The 20,070-nt window shown below is 45.1% G+C and overlaps 1 protein-coding gene and 1 long non-coding RNA gene across 4 annotated transcripts in view; both read right to left on the bottom strand.

Annotated features, from left to right (window-relative positions):
• The window catches only part of LOC122368112 (putative lysozyme-like protein), a 47,955-nt gene that overhangs the window by 7,944 nt on the left and 19,941 nt on the right, over positions 1-20,070 (bottom strand). The window lies entirely within an intron of this gene.
• On the bottom strand, positions 12,726-19,068 carry LOC122368114. The gene is made up of 3 exons (XR_006254187.1): positions 18,857-19,068; positions 15,723-15,837; positions 12,726-15,248 (listed from the first exon to the last, which is right to left on the bottom strand). It is a non-coding gene; the product is annotated as an uncharacterized LOC122368114 (long non-coding RNA).

Raw genomic sequence — 20,070 nt, 5'->3', positions numbered from 1 at the left:
AACAGCAGGTCACTTGGTGCTTCTTTGTTTGGTGTACTTATCCATGGGTCAGGTCAAATGAGGTCAACTGAGGTCAAATGACGTTTTTGCCAATAACTTGGCACATAATGACGCTAGAGCTTAAAAAATGGTATCATTGTGTTCCTCGTGATCAGCAGAATCGAATGATATGCGATATGATGCAATTTGGCTAACTTGAACTTAATTTATTAATTTAAGTTTACTTAAAATTTAAGAAAAACTTTAAGTACACTTAAGCAAGCTAAAAAGTATATCATTCGACGCGCCTTGACGTGCTGAGTTTACTGGTGCTTTTCTTTTTGCTCTATCTTAATTAGATCAAAAGTTATAAGCGAAAAACTGTTGACCTGTTTTTAGCGAAATTTTTACATTTATACCCCCCAAAACCCCCCTAAATATTGACCTAGAGCAACCAAATTTGCACAGGGGCGAGAACTCCAGGGGGCCCACCTACCTACCAAATTTGGTGTTTCTAGGTGCTATAGGAGCCAATCGCGAGGGGGGGGGGTCGCATCGACCCCCCCCCCTGCCAGGCCGTGTTATGAAAAATGCCCTGCCAGGGCGAGGGTTAAAACTTGGTCTGAACTTTGTTTTGGTGCCTACAGAGTAAAAAGAATCAGCTTTATGGCAGTAATGTGGCCTGGGGAAGGAGGTAATTTTGGGCTGTGACGTCACATATTTGAAAGTTTGTGTTTGGAATATAAGAAGCCTAAGATGTTTAATGAAAAATAAATGCCTGAACCGTGTTCCTGGTCATCCAATCTATAAAGTCGGGCACAATTTAACTGGTTTTAACAACATTTTAGAAGGTGGGATAGTCCCTTTAACATCTTCCGGGAGTACTGCATCATGATGCAGCGTAGTTTCGTGAAAGCGTGAGCGTCGATAGGACAGGTGCTTATCGATGACCGATAACGTCCAGCCCGGATGTGACTGTCAAGTGCCAACTCTGTGACTTTTCAGTCAGGAAGGGCAGGTCTGACGGAAGCGGAACGGTCACAAAACCAAGACGGATGCTCGTATGTGTCATACCATTAGTACCAACTCACTAACAGTCAAATTGATAAGCATGAAACAGCGCGTGCCGATGGGTGCATCCACAGGACTATCCCACCTTTAACCTTCCAGGCGGTGGGGGGGCATTTTTTTGCCCCCCCTTTACTTTTTTCGATATATCTCGAGAACCGCTGCGCCGATCGTCACCAAACTTTCAGTACCCTCCCGGGAGTAGCTAGCGCACATGGTGACCAAAAATTTTTCCAAAGGCGATGATAGGTTGGCCGCTAATGACGTAAGAGTGACGTCATTTTTGCCATTTTCGACCCAAAAAAAGGTTTCGCGGGAAGAGCTGTCAGGCCTACAGCTTTAGAGATACAGAAAAATGTTTTTGACATAAAAGGTGTGGAATCAAAAGGGCTACAAAACTGCTATTTCGGTTTTTCGAATTTTTTGGATTTTGACCCCCAAAAATTAAAAAATAGATTTTTTTGAATATAATAGCCAAAAAATCCAAAAAGTTTTTTGAATTTCGAAAAAAACGGAATATATGTGATAGTCCCTACCGCCTTCTATCTACATACCAAATTTGAGATCGATACCTCTTTTTTTGGCCAAGTTATAGCGAAAAAACTGTTCAAAATTGATGACGTCAAATTTTCAAACTCAATTTTTAGCAATTCTAGACCTCGTAGCGCAAAACAAAGACCACCATTAGACTCCCCGTGACGAGCTGCATCGAATCAATACCATTTTATGCAAAAATATCAACTTTGAAATTTGACCTTTTTTGACCTGACCTTGACCTGACCTCCACCAGAAAGTGACCTAAACCGTACCTGATGGTCTTATAACCAACACCATTGAGTTGGAAATGAAAAACTGGCCATAAAACATGCATCACATAACCTTAGTAAAGTTGGGCTCATGTGGTGACCCTTGGTGACCTTTGGTGACCTGACCTGTGACCTGACCTGGTATGACCAGTGACCTCTAATAGCAACATATGTACTAGACAACTGACGCCCTATCGCTGATTTTCGACAAAATGCGTTTTACTCGGTGTTATAGCGCTTTCACTAGAAGCCCTGTGAACGGTGAAACATTTTATCTTTGACCTGACCTGTGACGTCATCGGTGACCCCGAGGTCAATGAAATTTGGTTTCCTTCGACAAATTTGACAGGGCTATCGAACGCCGTTTGAATTTTCCGGATCCGTCCAGTAGTTTCGGAGATACGGGGGGGGGGGGGCAAAAAAGTGCCCCCCCCCCCACCGCGTGGAAGGTGGCTGGTAGGCCCACCGCCTGCCGGGTTAACATGGGGTTTGAGTTGAGATAGCCAAGTTTGCGGCGAGGTTCAGAAACCACTATTTATCTAGGTTGCAACCCCCGCGGCCTCTTGGTGTTGAAGAAATTCGTTCCCTTCATTTGAAAATGGGCCTTGTACAAGGTCCTATCTTCAACATGGAGCGACCGTTACACTGAAAGAAAAGTACACCTTGGTAATTTGAATTTGATTATTATACACCGCCATTACACCGAAATCAAGAATATTTATACCCTTGTTCGACGTATATGGGGAATAAAATAATGCTCCGGTGCGAATGTACTCTATCATGAGCGTATTCTTGGGGGTTAATTCAATCCAGTTTAACACTCATGGTGCAATTCTAACTTTTAAGATGTTTACCCCTCTAATTGATGGATGGTAAAATTACTACTTTAGTGTATTTTCTTCAAGTGGGATAAGAATACCCATCTGATAACATAAATTTGCACTCTGATTTGTCAGCTGATAATTCAACCCTCATCATGGTGTAAATATGCATCCTTGGTAAAGTGTGTTTCGATGAGGATGGTGTTATTTTATGACAAGGAATTAAAATACCCTAGACATGATAGTTCTGCACCCATATGCTCATTATTTTACGATAGCGTCCACGTGCGGCTCGTGAGCCTTCCGTTTCCGCCATTTTCATTTTTGTGTCTGCTCCGGAGCCACGGAGACTTCTGGCGCTTGCAAGTGATCTTCTGGCGCTTGAAACAGTGAGATAGGTGCGAGTGTGCTGGTGCGTTCGGTGTGGTGATGACTGACTAGTGCTGGACCCATTTCCGAATAACTTTGAGGGTAAGTTGACTTGATAATGTTTCGATGTAGCAGTTGATGAAATTGATTTGCTGCTGTCTGTATGCAGTATGCACGTCACTCACTTAGCTGTTTGTGTCAATACGTGGCATTCTGATTAGTGATTCCAGAAGCTCAAATTGACCCTCTCAGTTTGTTCTCAAGGGCAAATTGAGAAATCAGTTAAGTACCTACTGTGGTTGTTAACTGTAACTTCATCAAATGTTCAATGTGTCGATTGATCAATATATGTTTAGGTATGTTTAGTAATTTTATTTCTCTACGTTTTACAAAAGTACTAGAATCTTGGCCTGAAAAAGTTGCTAATTCATTTTGTGTATTACTTTCAGGTTTGGGGTGACCTGGCTCTCGTCGTGGGTCACGCCGGCGAGAATGGCAATGCATTAGGACAAAGTCACCTCAATGACGCGACAGGCGTGCTACACCGCACAACTCCTGCCTCCGGAGGGCGCCACACCCGTTGAAGGTGAGTTTTAAACTAGACCGTTAATGATGACTGACGACAATTGTCCGTCTGTCCGTCTGTCCGTCTGTCCGTCTGTCCGTCCGTCCGTCTGTCCGTCCGTCCGTCCGTCTGTCCGTCCGTCCGTCCGTCCGTCCGTCCGTCCGTCTCGCCTGTCACATCCATGGGCTCCGCCACCGGTGGGAGGGGGGAGGGACGGGGGACGTGTCCCCCAATATTTTACATTTGTCTGTTTCGTCTGTCTCGTCTGTCGGTCCGTCCGTCCGTGACATACAATATCGTTCTGTACTTAAATGTGCTTACTAGTTATATCTTTCAGTTTTCACGGACAGACATACAATATCGTTCTTTGCCTTATCCCGCGCCCGGCTGGGGGTCCTGGATTTCCACGCCCTGCTGGGGGGGGGGTGTTTGAACACCCCCCCCCTTGTAACTCGGCTCCTGGGCCACGTAGCGATACGCGGAAGGCGGCGTTCGAAAGAGTGTCAAAAATAATGACGAAATCACTTCGGTCAATTTTTTGGTCAGGTCAAAGGTCAGGTCACCAGAGGTCATTGAAGGCAAAATTTCGCCGATTTCTAGGTCGAATGTCGAAAATTTCCAAGAAGCCAACGCATACCTCGGGAACCAATAGAGCTACAGCGCCGCGGAAAAGCGCATTCGATAGCCCTATCAACGCCCTTTCTGAGTAATTCTCTCAGATTTGACCTAACGTCAACGGTTTTGCCTGCAGGGGGCAAAAACTGCAAAAATAACCGATTTTTTCGAAAACAGTTTTTCTGCAATAACTTTTGACCCAAGCCTTGTACGAGCTTACTTTTACCGGCATCGTGTTCCTCTCGTCAAGACGCATCGAATGAACTATAACTTGACCTTGAAAGGTCAACTTGAAAATTTGACCTCAGGTCAAGGTCATGACCTGACCGGAAAGGGTCATGTTGCATATCAGTCGATCCGTATCGTCGAGCTGAACACATCTAAGGCGTTTTCATCGCTCTAGCATGCCTCTATCAAAAGTTACTTGCGAAAAACTGTTAGATATACCATTCGTGACCTAAGATGACCTCAGGGCATAAACAAGGGTCACGGACACCATTTTCATGTTCAGTGTGTCTAAATCACTTGTAATGCGGTGTTTGGGAGTGTTTATAATGTCTTTCGTCCAAAAGAGGCGCATTTCAATTTTCTCCCATTGACTTATAATGGGGAGGTCGCAAAATTGACCTGACCTTAGGTCATAGATATCAAAATTCTGATATATACATTTTGTACATGCTATTGCTCTTAGCAATCGCTGAAAGTTTCAAAGCGATCGGTCACTCGGTGTAGCTATGACAAACATTGAAAGTTTTTATGAGTTGAGGTCACTTCAAGTGACCTGGTGACCTGACCTTGAATGACCTTGGTCTGAAATTTTGACAACATGTGTAGAATTGATGTATGATAAGGTGTACCAAAAACGGCGGCGCTCCGCGCCGCCGTTTTTGAGATATTCGCGAAAAACCACAAGGGGGGTGTTCAAACACCCCCCCAGTGTCCTTTTTCATAAAGATTCTACAATCCGATTGTAGTTTGTACATTTGTAGTTTTCAAAGTACAATTTTACAAACTACTACTTTTCATAAAGCCTGGACATGCGGCGTCAATAGAATTGTACTTTCGATCCGGGAGCGTAGTTTTGTGGGGCTTCGTCTCCATGGCAACGGAGTAAACAAAAACTTCTGCAACAGTTTTCGATGTTGTGTTGCAAATTGCGTATGGTGTGCTGACAGTTTCTTGCAATTTTTAAAAGAAATAATTATTGATAAATAACTTGAATTGCTTTTAGGGATCAGCCATCGCTTTGCACATGCATAGCTAGAACTTTTATGCTGAAAGTATTAACATTTTCAACATTGCAATCATTTCAAGATGTACTTGTTTCGAGATTTGGTATCTGGGTAAGTCCAACAAGTCATTAGTTTCTTGAAAGAATTATTCATGAATTGTTCAGACAATAATGCAAAAATGGCTGAAAAATGTTTAGGTTAAGCCTATCCGGGTTATAGAGTGGTTATTATGGATATTGTTGACCGTCATATTACCTAGCGACGAGCTATGTGACCTCAAATTGCTTTGAGCCTTGAATTACCCGTTTTGATAAGTAATGCAGCCTTGTGAAACATGAAGCAACAAGAAAGCCAGCGAATCAAATGCCAAAATCAAAATGCAAGAGCATTGTGACGAAGCGAGAAGCAAATAGATGGAGGCTGGAGCCACCCAGGAGACGGGATGAAAACTGATAAAAATACAAGCTTTCCTACTGCGTGAAAGGAAATGGGCTACAAGTCTTGAAGAGAAGATGCATGGTCATTCCATTGTGTTGGTTGAAGAAACTGAGCCGGAAACGAATAGGACATGAGCGTAGGCTGCTCTTTTTTCCCAGAGAACTTTATCCGCAAAAAAACTGTTATGTTAATGTAAGATTATGAGCTACCTATGTTAAAAAAAAATGTTACATGAGTCGATCGATGGTAGGTATAGTACCTAGCATAATGTATTCAGATATTGATATCAATAATAGCTAGGTATATATTTATCCTTCACTTTTAGGTATTATTCGTGAACTTATTATGACTACCTACTGACAAAAAGGTTCGTATGAATAAGGAAAATAAATTGTTGATAAAATACCGTCTTTTTGTCGAATTATAAACAATGAATAGGCCCGAACGATGCTACGAGTTTCAGCGGTTTAGTTCCTTCCGTTCAAAAACGCCATTGGCGTGGGTCAGCCGGATCGAGGGGGGTCGGGTCGAGCCGTTCAATGCCGGCATTTTTTTCGGAAATGCGGCACACATGAAGTTATATATAAACAGGAAAATGATGAAAATAACCAGTTAAGTGCCTTTTGGGCGAAAAACGAGCGGGAACAAAGTTAACACCTCTTCTTTTTGCTTTTTGCACATGCAGTGGGGGCCACTCACATAGGTCAAGAGTATGCGACCTTTGGTAGAAGGGATGCAGCTACCCTACAACAATTACCACAAGACAATCGTCCTAGCGGCTGCTGAGATATGAGCCTCTCAAAATCACTACTTTTGCAAAACAGCTTGAAAATGAACACCCTTGACTTTTCACGTGGCACGCAGTAGCGGCGGAACACCTTCAATTAAGGGGTCTGCCGACTGCCGACTTTTGGTCCCATTCTTTCCATGCAACGTCCATAGGGCTAATGATAAAATAGCAAAATCAAAGGGGGGTACGGTGCCCCGGTGCCCCCCACCCGTTCCATCGCCAATGGTGGTACGTGCCACTGAGGGTTTCTGAAATGCATTAGGAGTAGTCAATTACGGGGTAGAAGGAATAGGACTACCCAACAAAAAAGACCGAAGGCCAATCGGTCCAGCGCACACTGGTCGGAAACGCTCCAGCGAGAGGCCAGCGGCCTTTCCGCAAAAGTTTTTTGCTTGTTATTCCACAACTAGTGAAGCAAACTTCATAAAACTTTGCATACCTTCTCTGTCATATGTGAGCTATCATTTGGATGTCAAGCACTAAATATATGACGTGAATCTGTTAAGTTATGACGTCATAATTGAGTATAATACAGGATCTAGCACCACTTTAAGTCAACAAGGGAAATTGGGAGCTGCTATTCGGGCACCGGGAATGGTTTCATGCACTCCTTGCAAGGTCCAGTGCTTCACTTTAGCATTGTTGACTTTGCGTGACGTCATTTATGACGTCACTAAGGCCATATAAGTTTTTCGTCAATAACTCCTGATCAGATGGAGCTAGAGAGTCGGGAAAGCCACCATTGGACTCAGGAAGACCTGCCGAATCGAATGATATACGATATGACCTCCTTCAACCATTTTCGTGACCTAAGGGGCTCCGACCTGACCTTGACCCGAGGTTAACACCTTAAGTTGACTTCACCCGAACACCAAGTATAGCATTCAACGCGCCTGAGCTAGACAAACACGATGATGCCAAAATCGCGGCAGTGCGACAATTTTTGGCAAAGTAATTAACCTAAAACCGAGCCCGTGCCTTGTGGCACTTACCTGACCTAAGAGGCCACTGGCTGACCTAAGACCTTAAAATCGGGTAGTACCTAATTGTTGCGTCTTATAACGGCACACAAGCTCGTTTTTTCCGCGAGGCTCTAGCTCAATTAGAGGCGAAACGGCGAGGGAGTTGTACCAACCCTCCCCGGTCAATATAGAAAACCAATCGGTCCGGCCAGGGTTAAATACCGGAATTGTGATCTAATGTAAAAAGACTGCCCAAGGTAACCCGACGTCAGTGACAGGTGTCCTATATTTGCAGCGTCTTATATTCACGAAGGTTTCAATTTCCACTTTCTTCAGCCGAGTGATGGCTGTCAATAGCAAGGCTCTCTAAATGCAAGCCGTAATCGCCACGCAATATGTGGAAGGCTTTTGATGTCAATGCATACATAAATGCATACATAAAACGCGCTTTTCACAAAATTCATAAACTCAAGCGCATCTGTTTTTAATGACCAGTCAACTACGCATGGATGCGTGCAGGCCACACAGGTCAGCGTAAGCCGGGCGCGGCGGCCGAGCCGAAACTGGGGCGAGGCGGGCGGTACTTGGGTAGGAAGAGCGGCTCCTGCAAATTTTGCGCAAATATGCGCAGTTAGCTTTTATGTTGCCCTGGTGTAAATTTAAATCCTGCTTCAGCTCACAAAAAATCAGAGTGGGACTAGATGGGACTACCTGTTGTTTCCTTGCCTAAACTTTGCAGTTATATTCCAGAATCACTGTAGGAGAGCCTTCATAAAAAAACTACAGTAAATCATAGTTAGGTAAAAAGTATACCAAAAATTTTGCACTGACCAGTCGGCAACTTCATAACGAACATTTTGATGCATAATATGTGGGATTTCAATTTGGTGTCTATCAGCAATAAGACTCTGAATATCCGGCTCAAGAAACCTCTTGCTCCGCGTCAGTTTCCGAGTTCTGGGATACCCCATCTTTGGGGGCTGATTACAGTTATTTTTGGTCACCCGGATTAGTTTTCTTGGGCTAAGTATAATAATTTGATCAATTTCAAATCGATCTATATAAAAAATAATCCGAAACTCCGGAATCGCCCGTGGCCTCTCGTGAGGGCGTTTCCGACCAGTGTGCAGCGGTTGCTGAGATATTAGCACGGCAAAAGTGTTACTGGCCGGGCCGGACCGGGCGGCTCAATACTGAGATTTTTTCGTTATATTGAAAAGACCTCGCTTCGCTCGCTGCGCTCTCTCGCTCAGTAATAATATATATCGTGTATCTGAGCATTGGTTATTATTGAATTAAATTATTAGCAACGTTAAGCTGATTCCTATGCTTCATCTCCGAAATTCTACACACGGTTAGGGCGTTGTAGATTTCGATTGTATTTTCCGTCAAGGAAATCCCAAAATCAGAGGAACCGTTCTTTTTATGAAACAGATTGCTAGTTTTTTGGCTGATAATTGCGGAATGTGAGTTGTAGGTTTGTGGAATTGTAGTTTGTACTTTCGGATTGTACTTTTTCCTTTATGAAACAGATTTGTACAATCGAAAGTACAAACCTACAAACTACAACTACAATTCTACAATTCCAGGCTTTATGAAAAAGGACACAGCAGGGCGCGGGTTAAGATTACAGTGTTTAACCCGCGCACCGACGGGGGAGCCCCCCCCCTCAGGTTTTGTCAGATAGCATAAAAACGGCGGCGCATAGCGCCGCCAGATTTGGCACGACTGTTGATACATCCATTTCGCACACCCTCTGGAAATTTTTAGCTCATATCTTAAAAAAGTCAGGTTACCAGGCCACGTTAAGTGACCTCACCTCGAAACACAATCTTCGAAGTTTGCTATCTCGTTGTTGAAAGCAGATCTTGAAACTCACAGAAATAATTTTGGTGATGAGCACCTACAACTCGTATATCTCAGAATTGCATATCGATGACCTACGAATAGGTCATTTTTTACCTGCCCATTATAAGTCAATGGAATAAATTTCAAGTCATTCTTATTTCCATCAGATTCCTTTTTTATACGACTTTTTATCTCTTTTGTTCTTGAGCTACGGAGTCGTTTGTTAAATGTTGTCGGTATTTTTACGGTTACTCGCATAATTTGACCTTCGATGACCTCTGATGACGTCATTTTGAACCCTAGAGAAAAATGACCGAAGTACTTTTTTCATAGACCTTCTTACGAGCTTTCGAATGTCGTTTGACGCTTCTCGCGACGTTACTTAGTTCTTGAGATCTTTGGGGGGGGGGGGGCGGTCATCCACCCTCTCGTCGGTTCTAAGTTGGCTCAGAACCTCTTCGGTGCGCGGGTTAATAGATTCATCTGTCAATTTTTAAGGATCGACATTCAAAATTGCTATTTTCTTAAAGATTACAGTGCTTAATATTTCTTTACATCCTTCAATTTACATGGATGGGCGGATGGACGGACGGATGGACGGCCTGACATACAAAGTCTTTCTTAACTTAAAGATTACAGTGGTTAATAGTTCTTTTGATCTTTCAATCTTGGTATAGATGACGACCTGGCGGCCACCTTGGTGATCGGTGGCGGCACGACGATTTCGGAGCTGCAGGATGGGCGCAACTCTGTGTCCGTTCACCCAGAAACCCAGTGCCTGGTCAGCTATGTGAAATATCGCCTCCCAAACAGTGAGATGAAGATGCTGGCTGCCTTCGCTGCGGCGCACGCTGTGCTATATTTGCCTTTTAGTGGGCCCAGCATGATCCTTTTTGAGGTCATATATGCACGGGTTATGAAGTTCGCGATTCCTCTCAGTGCGGCCGAGAAGGCCATCCTTCGTATAATCCACTGTTGCCGATTCAGAGGCACCAGTGCAGTGGTCGGGTGACCGAGCAGGGCCCTGTTTCACGGCACGGCACTACTGTGCGCTAATAGTATCGCGGTATTGAGTTTCCATAGAAACATCTACAAACTTGGACGCTCCAACATTGAGAGCGTTCGAGTATGTGGATGTTTCCAATAGGAACTCAGCACCGCGATACACGTAACGCACTGTAGTGTCGTGCCGTGAAACATCTTCAGTACCTATAGGCACTGAAGATGATGTGAGTTGAGAAGGCCTCAGTCAGTTTTTTTTTACGGAGTTTTTGTTGTCAGTGCTTTCCTAGTTCGTACACCTGTGCTTTGATTTCAGAGACCGTACGTTTGGTGTCGATACTCGTTACACGAAGAAATGCTCAGTTGTTTTTAGAGTACGTACGGCTCTCCAGTAAAAGTCTTGTTGGTTTTGCTTTTTCGGACATATCTGGTCCTATATAATGTTCAAATGCATAAGTCTCAATCCGAATTATGTGTATGCACATTTGCCACGAGACTGTGAAATTGCATCGTTGTATGCCAAATACTTTCCGAGATATTCACCAAAAACCTCATTTTCTGCCGTTTGGGGTATTCTGGCCGCAATCTTCCTGGGATCGCCTATGACATCAGTAGAGCCATCTAACGACAGGAACACGGAAACACAGAATCATGAATGAATCGAGCGCGTAGTAAACGGTGTATGAAAGGGAGACTCGGCAGAGGCTATCCGGGTGGCCGGCGCGCGGCGCGCCCTTAGGCATCGGCCGACCCTTCGGACCGCGTGGGGTCAGAGGTCGCGCTCGGGAAGTCTCGGCTCTGGGTTTTAGCGCTGTGCAGTCAGGAAGGGAGGATAGGATAGCGCTAGCCCGACTGACTAGTATCTCGGCTGATTCGTGTGGGGTGGAAGGGAGCAGTGCACAGAACGGGATGGTGGCTAGTGGTGCACTAACCTAACCACCATCCCATCATCCATGGATGATGGGATGGTGGTTAGGTTAGTGCGTACTGCGTAGGCCGTAGCTGAACATGCATTGTTTTTTTTTTCATGGCAAACAACACGCAGCATAATGGGCGGGATTATGCCAGAACTCATACAAAAAGGAAATAATATTTCGGCCGAGGGAGTGGATGAGTGCCGTGACAGAGCATGACGATGCTGCCAAAATCGGGATGCTTTTTTGTCCCCATTTTTTTGCCCCTAACATGCAGCGCTTGATCCGAACTTAGAGGTCCCCGACTGACCTTAGACCTTAAAACCGCACCCGTCAAGTGCGCCACCTTTTCTTCAGCGGCGCTCTTCTCGGTTGTATCGGTTCTTACCAATAACTAAAGCAAATCGAATGTATAATAAAAAAGGCATACCTCAAACAGAGTTTTATTCACACCCGCTCGTGTGCATACTCGTTTTGACCTATACCTTCTCGCATCACACTGAAAACAAATCTACTCTTCTCTCGTGAGTAAACTCACGGAAGAGCGGTTATATGGACACCACCTATTTGACGGCCCCAGCGACCGGTTAATCAACTCACCACTTGCCGGTCAACTTTCCGATGAAACGTGCGTTTACCCATGCATATTTACCCACGCTCGATGAGTTAACTCATTGTGAAAACTCATGTATCGTTGGTTACTCGTTTCCGTTACTCTCATACTGTGAGTTAATTTACTCATGGATGGGCGGTTTTATGGACACCACCTATTTGACTGCGCCAGCGACCGGTCAATCTACTCACCTTACTCATTGTGAAAACTCATGTATCGCTGGTTACTCACTTCCGTTACTCTCATTCTGTGAGTTAATTTACTAATGGATGGGCGGTTTTATGGACACCACCTATTTGACTGCGCCAGCGACCGGTCAATCTACTCACCTCTTACCAGTCAACCTACTCATCAGTCATAGGTAAGGTTGACCGGCAGGAGATGAGTGGATTTTCCGCTGTTAATATTACGGATAACGCGACTTATCAGATTTTCATTCCCATCTTGCGTGTTATTTCGTGTGCGAAATAGCATGCAAGACAAGGAAGAACATCCAACAAGACCATATACTATCCGTAATACTAACACCGAGCAATGACACCGAACACAGAAACGTGGTCGTGTTATAGGAACAATCAACAAGATATCGATTGTTCTGTACAAGTGCGTGGATACCTATTGTCATGCCATGGGCGACATAAAATTAACAAAATGATAACCCTGCGCGCATTTTGTACTGTTTAAAACGAATGACAAGTCAAGAGAACAGCAAAGTTAACCTGTATTTCATGCACATAAGAACAAGCACTGGACAACCTATTACGGGCGTAACGCTCAATGATCACAGCTGGTTGCAAGACCAGACCTGCTATAGGAACCCATCATAAGGAGCAGACGGACCTATTATACAAGCAGCGGCGTATTTAGAAAATCGCGAAGGGGGGGGCCAAGGGTTTGGAGGGCGCCACCTCACCCAAGGAGGGCGCCATACGGTCGCGAGATAAAAAATCGCTCAGTGGGAGTTGGGGGGTTGGGAGGCGTTTTTTACCATGCCACCAGTTTTTTTTTTGCGTAACCTCGTATAGGTCGTGCTGCATTGATTTTGCATCGTGTGTATTCTTTATACTCCAGGTCACAAAAGGTCAAGTGTTCTTGAAATGCTGCGCCGAAGGCGCGCGAAATTTTTGAAAACAACCTTTTCCTCCGCTTTTTAGGCACGCCTTTTATACGATCACTGTTCAAAGCTCCTCTCGCTCTTTTACCAAATTTGAAGGTGTAAAAAATACCTAAGGTTTGGTCGGGCCGCTACCACACAAACTGTACAGAAAGCTTGGCTCATGGGTGTCGATGTATAAAAGTTTATTGGCGGTGGCATATCTACGCACCAGATCACCGTATCGGATTGATACCGGAGCGCGAGATGCGTAAACATCATCCAAATTACCTCAGACCAGCCTTCATAGCCTTCTCACAGATGCATACAGTGTACCCACATAACCAGTTTCAATCACCGAAACTTCAGATGCCTGCTGTTGCGCCCGAACCTGTTGACAATACTTAATCGTAATCCATATAGATGCCATGATGCACGTAAAGTAGGATCAATCCGTTAAGACCAAAGACGTGTTTTATGCATCGTAGAGCGTAGATAGTTTTGGTAGGCATAGATACTTCATTCATTGTGCTGAATGCACGTTCATTTGTGGCAGTTTTCACAGGCAAGACATCAACTATGTGCAATAGAACGACTAAGTTGAAAAACATGCCAAAGGAGTAAATAAATGATAGGAGGGCAGCGATCAACGGATGTTGCCAATAGGTAGAAGGGCTGCGATCCACAGGAGGGCACTAATAGGTAGAAGAGTCCCGATCAACATCCCGAGTTTCGACAGTAGGGCACCGATAGGTAGGATGTTGGCGAGTAGCAGGAGGGCGCCAATGGATAGAAGGGCAGCGATCAACAGGAGGGCACCAATAGGTAGGAGGGCGCCGATCAACAATCAACAGGAGGGCGCCACCAGGTAAGAGGGTGGCGAGGAACAGGAGAGCACCAATAGGAGGGTGGCGATCAACAAGAGGTCGCCAATAGGTGGGATGGCGGTCATCAACTGGAAGTCGCCAATGAGCGGAAGGGTGACGATTAAAATGGGGGTGGCAATGGTGAGGAGGGCGCCTTTGCTCAAGAGGATGACACGAACAGGAGGGCGTCTGTGCGGAGGGCGCTGGTCAACAGGAAGGTGCCAGTGGATAGGAGGGCGGTGATCAACAGGAGGGTGCCAGTGGTTAGGAGGGCGGCGATCTACACGAGGGCGCCAATAGGAGAAGGACCCCGATTAACATTCAACAGGAAGGACTAGGGAACCAATAGGTAGGAGGGCGGCACTGAACAAGAGGGTGCCAAAAGGGAGAAAGGCGGCCTTCAAAATTTCACATGAGGGCGCAATAGGTAGGAGAGCGCCAATAATTATGAGGACGCCGATCAGCAGAAGGGCGGCAATGTGTAGCAGGGTGGCGACCTACAGGAGGGCGCCTTCGGGTGAGAGGGCGCTTATTTACAGGACAGCGGCTTACATAGGCGACCACCGTTACGCTTAGAGAGCTACAGCCTACAAATGTGGTTGGAGGGCGCCCGAGGGAGCCCTCCAACCGTATTTGGAGGGCGTATTTGGAATGGGCGTCCTCCGAGGGCGCCCTCCATCCATATTTTCCCTGTAAACACATTCGCGATTGGAGGGCGCCCTCCAGTCGCGATTGTTTTTCGATTCGATCACTAACAAACGATTATATCACAATTGCATTTGCGATTGGAGGGCGCCTTCGGCGCCCTCCAATCGCAAAGGGCGCATTCGGCGCCCAAGGGGGGGGCCATGGCCCAGTGGCCCCCCCCTGCCTACGCCCCTGTATACAAGCAGCTTTCTATTTCACAGCTTTGTGTGCGATTATATTATTTCGTATCCTATCTCGTATCTCATTCATTAGCGTCCAACGTTTCACGTCTCTTTACGGTTAAGGGCGGGACACCCTGCAACAAAATATAAACGAACTGCAACAAGCTACTTAAACTGCAACTAGTTATAATGACAAAAACTTGCGGAACAGAAAACAGAAACAAACAGAGAAAAGTATGAGGCACCAACAGAACTCTGCCGGTCAGTCTCTGTCCCGGCAGCTGGTCACTTAAGTCGACCGCCGAGGTTAGCTCTTTGAACTCGACAACCGCCTCATTCTCCACGTAGAGCAGCTCCGTGCTCGCCAGCGTGGTGCAGCAGGTGGTCGACTGCATTGTCTGCAACGAGAACAAATATTTCCGATATTATTAATGGTTATATCCCGAGCAAGCTGCCTCGGGTCGATTAACGCATATTTTTCTCTCGAGTGATGTAACGGTTTTATCCCGAGCCGTCAGGTGAAAAAAAAAACAGGAACTTCGAGAGCAGCAAAAAAAATATACATACCCGGGGCTGGGACAATTTAATTATGTCACTGAGTTTTTGCCAAAGTTCCGAGGGTCATTAGACCCGAGGTATTTCGATAAAATACGAGGTTTGCTAATTAAATTGCCAGCCCTAGGGCAAGTTTATTTCCAAACATGCAACGCTCACAAATGTTCACAAAGTCCACAAATGCTGCTAAATAAATTAAATTTAGCAGAGGGCCGGACAACGTCCTTGACGACGGGCAGGGCAACATATTATTCAGACGGAGGCTGAGCGGAGCGAAGCCGTAGTCATTCAAATGAGCATTCACTCTCTATACTCACCGATAACGAGCCAGCTCTCCTCAATGTCCATCGCCGGCGGCCCGCTCGCGCTGGTGCCCTCGCCGGGGTCGGCGGTGGCGGCCGTGACCTCCGCATCGACAGAGGTGCTGGGACCCTGAATAACAAACCAATGGATGTTATTAATGTACGCCACAACAATACACAGTTACGGTCAGCCAGTCTTTTTTGAACAGAGTTTCCTGAGAGAAAACTAATGCACCGGTGCTGGGAGAAAACGTCATCTGATTTTGTAACTTTTAATGTTTAGTTTTGCTGCAATACGTTCTAAACTAGTTTGTTTGAAAATCGGGCATTAAAATTTAAAGCATGTTTGTCTACCGAACATACAAAAATATGTGTCTTGGTGTCACGTTCAAAGGACACTGCGGAACATTTAGATTGCTGGTTAGTTGAGTTGGATATGGGAAAATTAAGTGAATTTGAGGCTAATTTTTTCAGAGCAAAGCAGGTTTCTTAGGTTATTGATAAAGGGCAGATATTGAGTTAGCTTAAGTCCGTGCACTAATTTTGAGGGAGTTTTTCAGGCCTAATACCTAGCTAGTTATCCACCTTCAAAAAAGAAAAAAGAACAACAAATCTTTATACCTAGTTATAAGGAATCGTTAAAAAGGTTTTTAGCTGAGTTATAGGTACTGACCTAGACGTGAATATGACTAGGATTCAACTACTGCAGGCCAGGGTTGCTGAGCTGGAGGAGCTTTTGTCAAAGTGCCTTGTAGAGGGGAAAGGGTAGATGGAGTTAAAATAGGAACTTGTGGGGATGCTAAAGATAGTGGCTCGTGACCAGGAATTGGTCCTGAGGAAGTGAACAAAGGGAGAGCAATGTCATGAGCAGCAACAGTGGGGATTTCAGGTAGTTAGTAAGATGCATGAGAAAAGTGGAGCTGATCTTGTAGCTGTGAAAACTTCAAAAGTACAGGTAGCTCAGGAAGGGGTGTGGAAACACATAGGAGGGTGTCTGTTTTGGCAACTCAACACCACTGCTGTCTCGGTAAATACAGAGGAAAGGGATGATGGATTTTGGGTGATTAGCATGGTAGGATCTGGAGGAGAAGGATTGTAGGAAACCAGAGACTGGGGGCGTGGAAAACGTGGTGGTATTAGACAGAACGGCACTGGGTGGTATGATATGACATGTTTATTTCTATTTGTTCTTCACTATTAACACCTTAACCCGCGCCCCAGTGGCGGTCTCGGCCAACTTCGCCCTAGTGAGGGGGGGGGGGGCATATGTTACCACCCACCTCTAACTCAAAAACTAAGAGGGCTAGAAAGACGCGGTAAAAAGCAGTCGATAGCCCTCAATGCGTCCGTTTGAAAGTATTTCGGTCATTTTTCACCTTAGAGCAATATTGGGGTCACCAGAGGTCATCAAAGGTCAAAATTTGCTAATTGTCATTATATTTTTCAGAAAACATGCCGCTATCTCATGAACTATGATAGCTAGAAAAACGCATGGAAAAGCAATCAATAGCTTTTGAACTCTTCTTTTGAAAAAGTCATTATCAATATTGACCTCAGGTCAACGGTTTAGCCTCCAGAGGGCAAAAACTCCAAAAATAGCCGTTTTTACGAAAAGTGGTTTTCGACAATAACTTTCGACTACAAAAAGCCACGACATTTCTATTGCCAGAATCGTGTTCCCCTCGCCGAGACGCGTCGAATGAACTATAATTTGACCTTGAAAGGTCAACTTGAAAATTTGACCTCAGGTCAAGGTCATGACCTTACCGGAAAAGGTCATGTTGCATATCAGTCGATGCGTCTCAACAAGACAAACACAATGAGACCATCCCCAGCGTTCTATCTCTTTCCAATCGCGAGTTATTGGCAAAAAACTGTTTGTAGCCTTAAGTGACCTCGGATGACCTGTTTAGAGGCTATCAGCAAAAATGACACCTTGGTCATCACGAGTGGTCTAAATCATTGTGATTCTGAAATATTTGGACTGTTCCGATGCGTACACACGGATCTAGAGGCATTTTCGTTTTTCTCCATTGACTTGTAATGGAAAGGTCACGCCACTGACCTGACCTTAGGTCACGGATATAAAAAATCCGAGATATACAAATTGTAGGCGCCCATAACAGCATGCAATCCACCAAGTTTGAAACCTTTCTGACAAACACTGCAGGCTGGACATGATTGCAAACTTTTTTTTAGGCCTGGTCAGTTAACTTGACCTGGTGACCTGACCTGACATGACCTGGGGTCAAAAATTTCACACATTATCCAAAATTGATGTACCAAAAGCTACCCCAAGCGGCGCGGCGCTACGCGCCGCGGTTTTTTATTCACACGCAAAAAACGCGACAGGGTGGTAACATATGCCCCCCCCCCACTGGGGCGAAGGTTAACAATCACCTTAACAGCATAACGTCATGGGAAACTGCAGTGTGGCATGGGCACTGCCTGGCCAGCCTGCGAGTCATGTGCACAAGGAATATTTGTGGTAAAATTTCATCTGAGAACAGCTCAAAGCAGTTTCAAAATCATTTTTCACCAGACACCAAGCACAGCATTCCAACCTACCCACCTTCGACCTAAATCAATTTTTTATCATAGCTGGGCACCTGTGAACTTGCATATGCTGCCATTTGTTTGCATTTACATTTTGGTATTCCTCTGATAGGCATGTCACAGGTAGCTTTTGGATGGTACTGTTTTTTTTTTGTCTTCAGCAGTGCACAGCAAAAAAGGTCAACATTTTTTTTTTACCCTGAACTTTAAGGCTGTGAAAACCTGATGCATTTTCGAACTCAGCGCATGTGATGTTACGCTGGACATGCACTAAAGCTTTTGGCATGCAATTTTGCCACAAGCATGATCCTGGCAATGTGCATATTAAAAATATCAGCTATTCTGCCTGTTACCCTGGATCTGGATGTACAGAGGTCTATAAATTCATTGTACGCTGCTTGAAAGGCAGTCTGATACCTAAACTGCAGTATGACGTGGACGCGGGGTCACACATGTGAACTTCCTGGCCCCTTTACTGTATATTTATGTCCCAGGCATGCATGTAGGCTAGCAAAGAGAGCTGTCGTTTAATTCTCCGGTATTTTCCACGCACAATATACTTAATAAAGCAAAATATCTGGTATTTTACTCACCTTATTAGCAGCACGCGACTCCCCCTGCACACACGGATCCGGCCGGAACGAAAATGGCGGCGAGGCGGCCTATGATCCATCGGTAAAGAAACACGTCGAAAACGAGTTTGATAACCGGTCGGCTGTGAGTACGCTTTTTACGCACGATTTGTGATTTTATTTACTCATAACTCACTTCCAGAACTCGCTTTCTACAGATTTAGTGAATGCATAATTCGTGAGTACGATAATTACGCGCAATACATGAGTCAAGGAACTCTTATTTCATGCGTTCGGGGTCGCCTTACTCATGGATGGCAGGTCATTGATTTCTTTGTATGAGTTTTTGTAATGAGTAAACCAGAACTCAGGGCTTGGAATGCTTCATACACGAGTAAACCAGCGATTGAAACTCATTAGCGACTGGTAAAATGACCTTTACCCTCCATATACGAGTAGATTTGTTTTCAGTGCATAATATATCACTTCAGTGCTTAACCCTCAACGGAATTTTGGGTTTTCTGCATATACCCCGGCCGAGGGGAGGGGGTCGATTACGACCCCTCTCCGTCTTTTTGCCCCTAATTGAGCTAGCGCCTTGCGGATGAAACTGAGCGCGAGCGTCGTATGAGATGCAGCAACTGGTACCCGAGTTGAATGTCTCAGGTCAACCGATAAACTCTGAGGTCAGTATAAGTGCTCCAAATCGCGGGATCGGTTTTTGGTAAACAACCACCATAAGTGGTTACAGAGCCAAGATAATGGCACCATCGAGTTTTGCATGCTCAAGCGCGTCGACTAGTATACGCTTTGTTTTTTTTAGGTCAATTTAAGGTGTTCACATCAGGGCATGGTCAGGGCAGAGCCACTCAGGCCACGAAGCTGGCCCAAGGAGGTCATATCGCTTCTTAGATTCGGTAAGTCCTCACAAGTCCACTGGTGGCTTCCCGACTCGCTAGCTCAATTTGATCGGGACTTTTTGGTGAAAACTCCCGTGACCCTAGTGACGTTATAAATAAAGTCGCTTAACTTTAAGAATGGAAAAGTGAATGCTGGCCGCTGGGGCTCGCAAAGATTGTATAAAATTGCGAATTAATGCGCTTGAGACAGCTTTAGATGGCTCCCGGCGCCAAAATAACAGCTTTCATATTTCCCAATTGATTAATAATCGTGAGGTTGCGTGACCGACCTGACTTCAGGTGACTCTTGAGAAAAATACGGGATAGCTACATACA

This window comes from Amphibalanus amphitrite, unplaced genomic scaffold (assembly GCF_019059575.1).
Source record: "Amphibalanus amphitrite isolate SeventyFive unplaced genomic scaffold, NRLGWU_Aamphi_draft 000924F_arrow, whole genome shotgun sequence".
NCBI lineage: Eukaryota > Metazoa > Arthropoda > Thecostraca > Balanomorpha > Balanidae > Amphibalanus > Amphibalanus amphitrite.
This window is presented reverse-complemented; position numbering and strand designations above follow the sequence as displayed.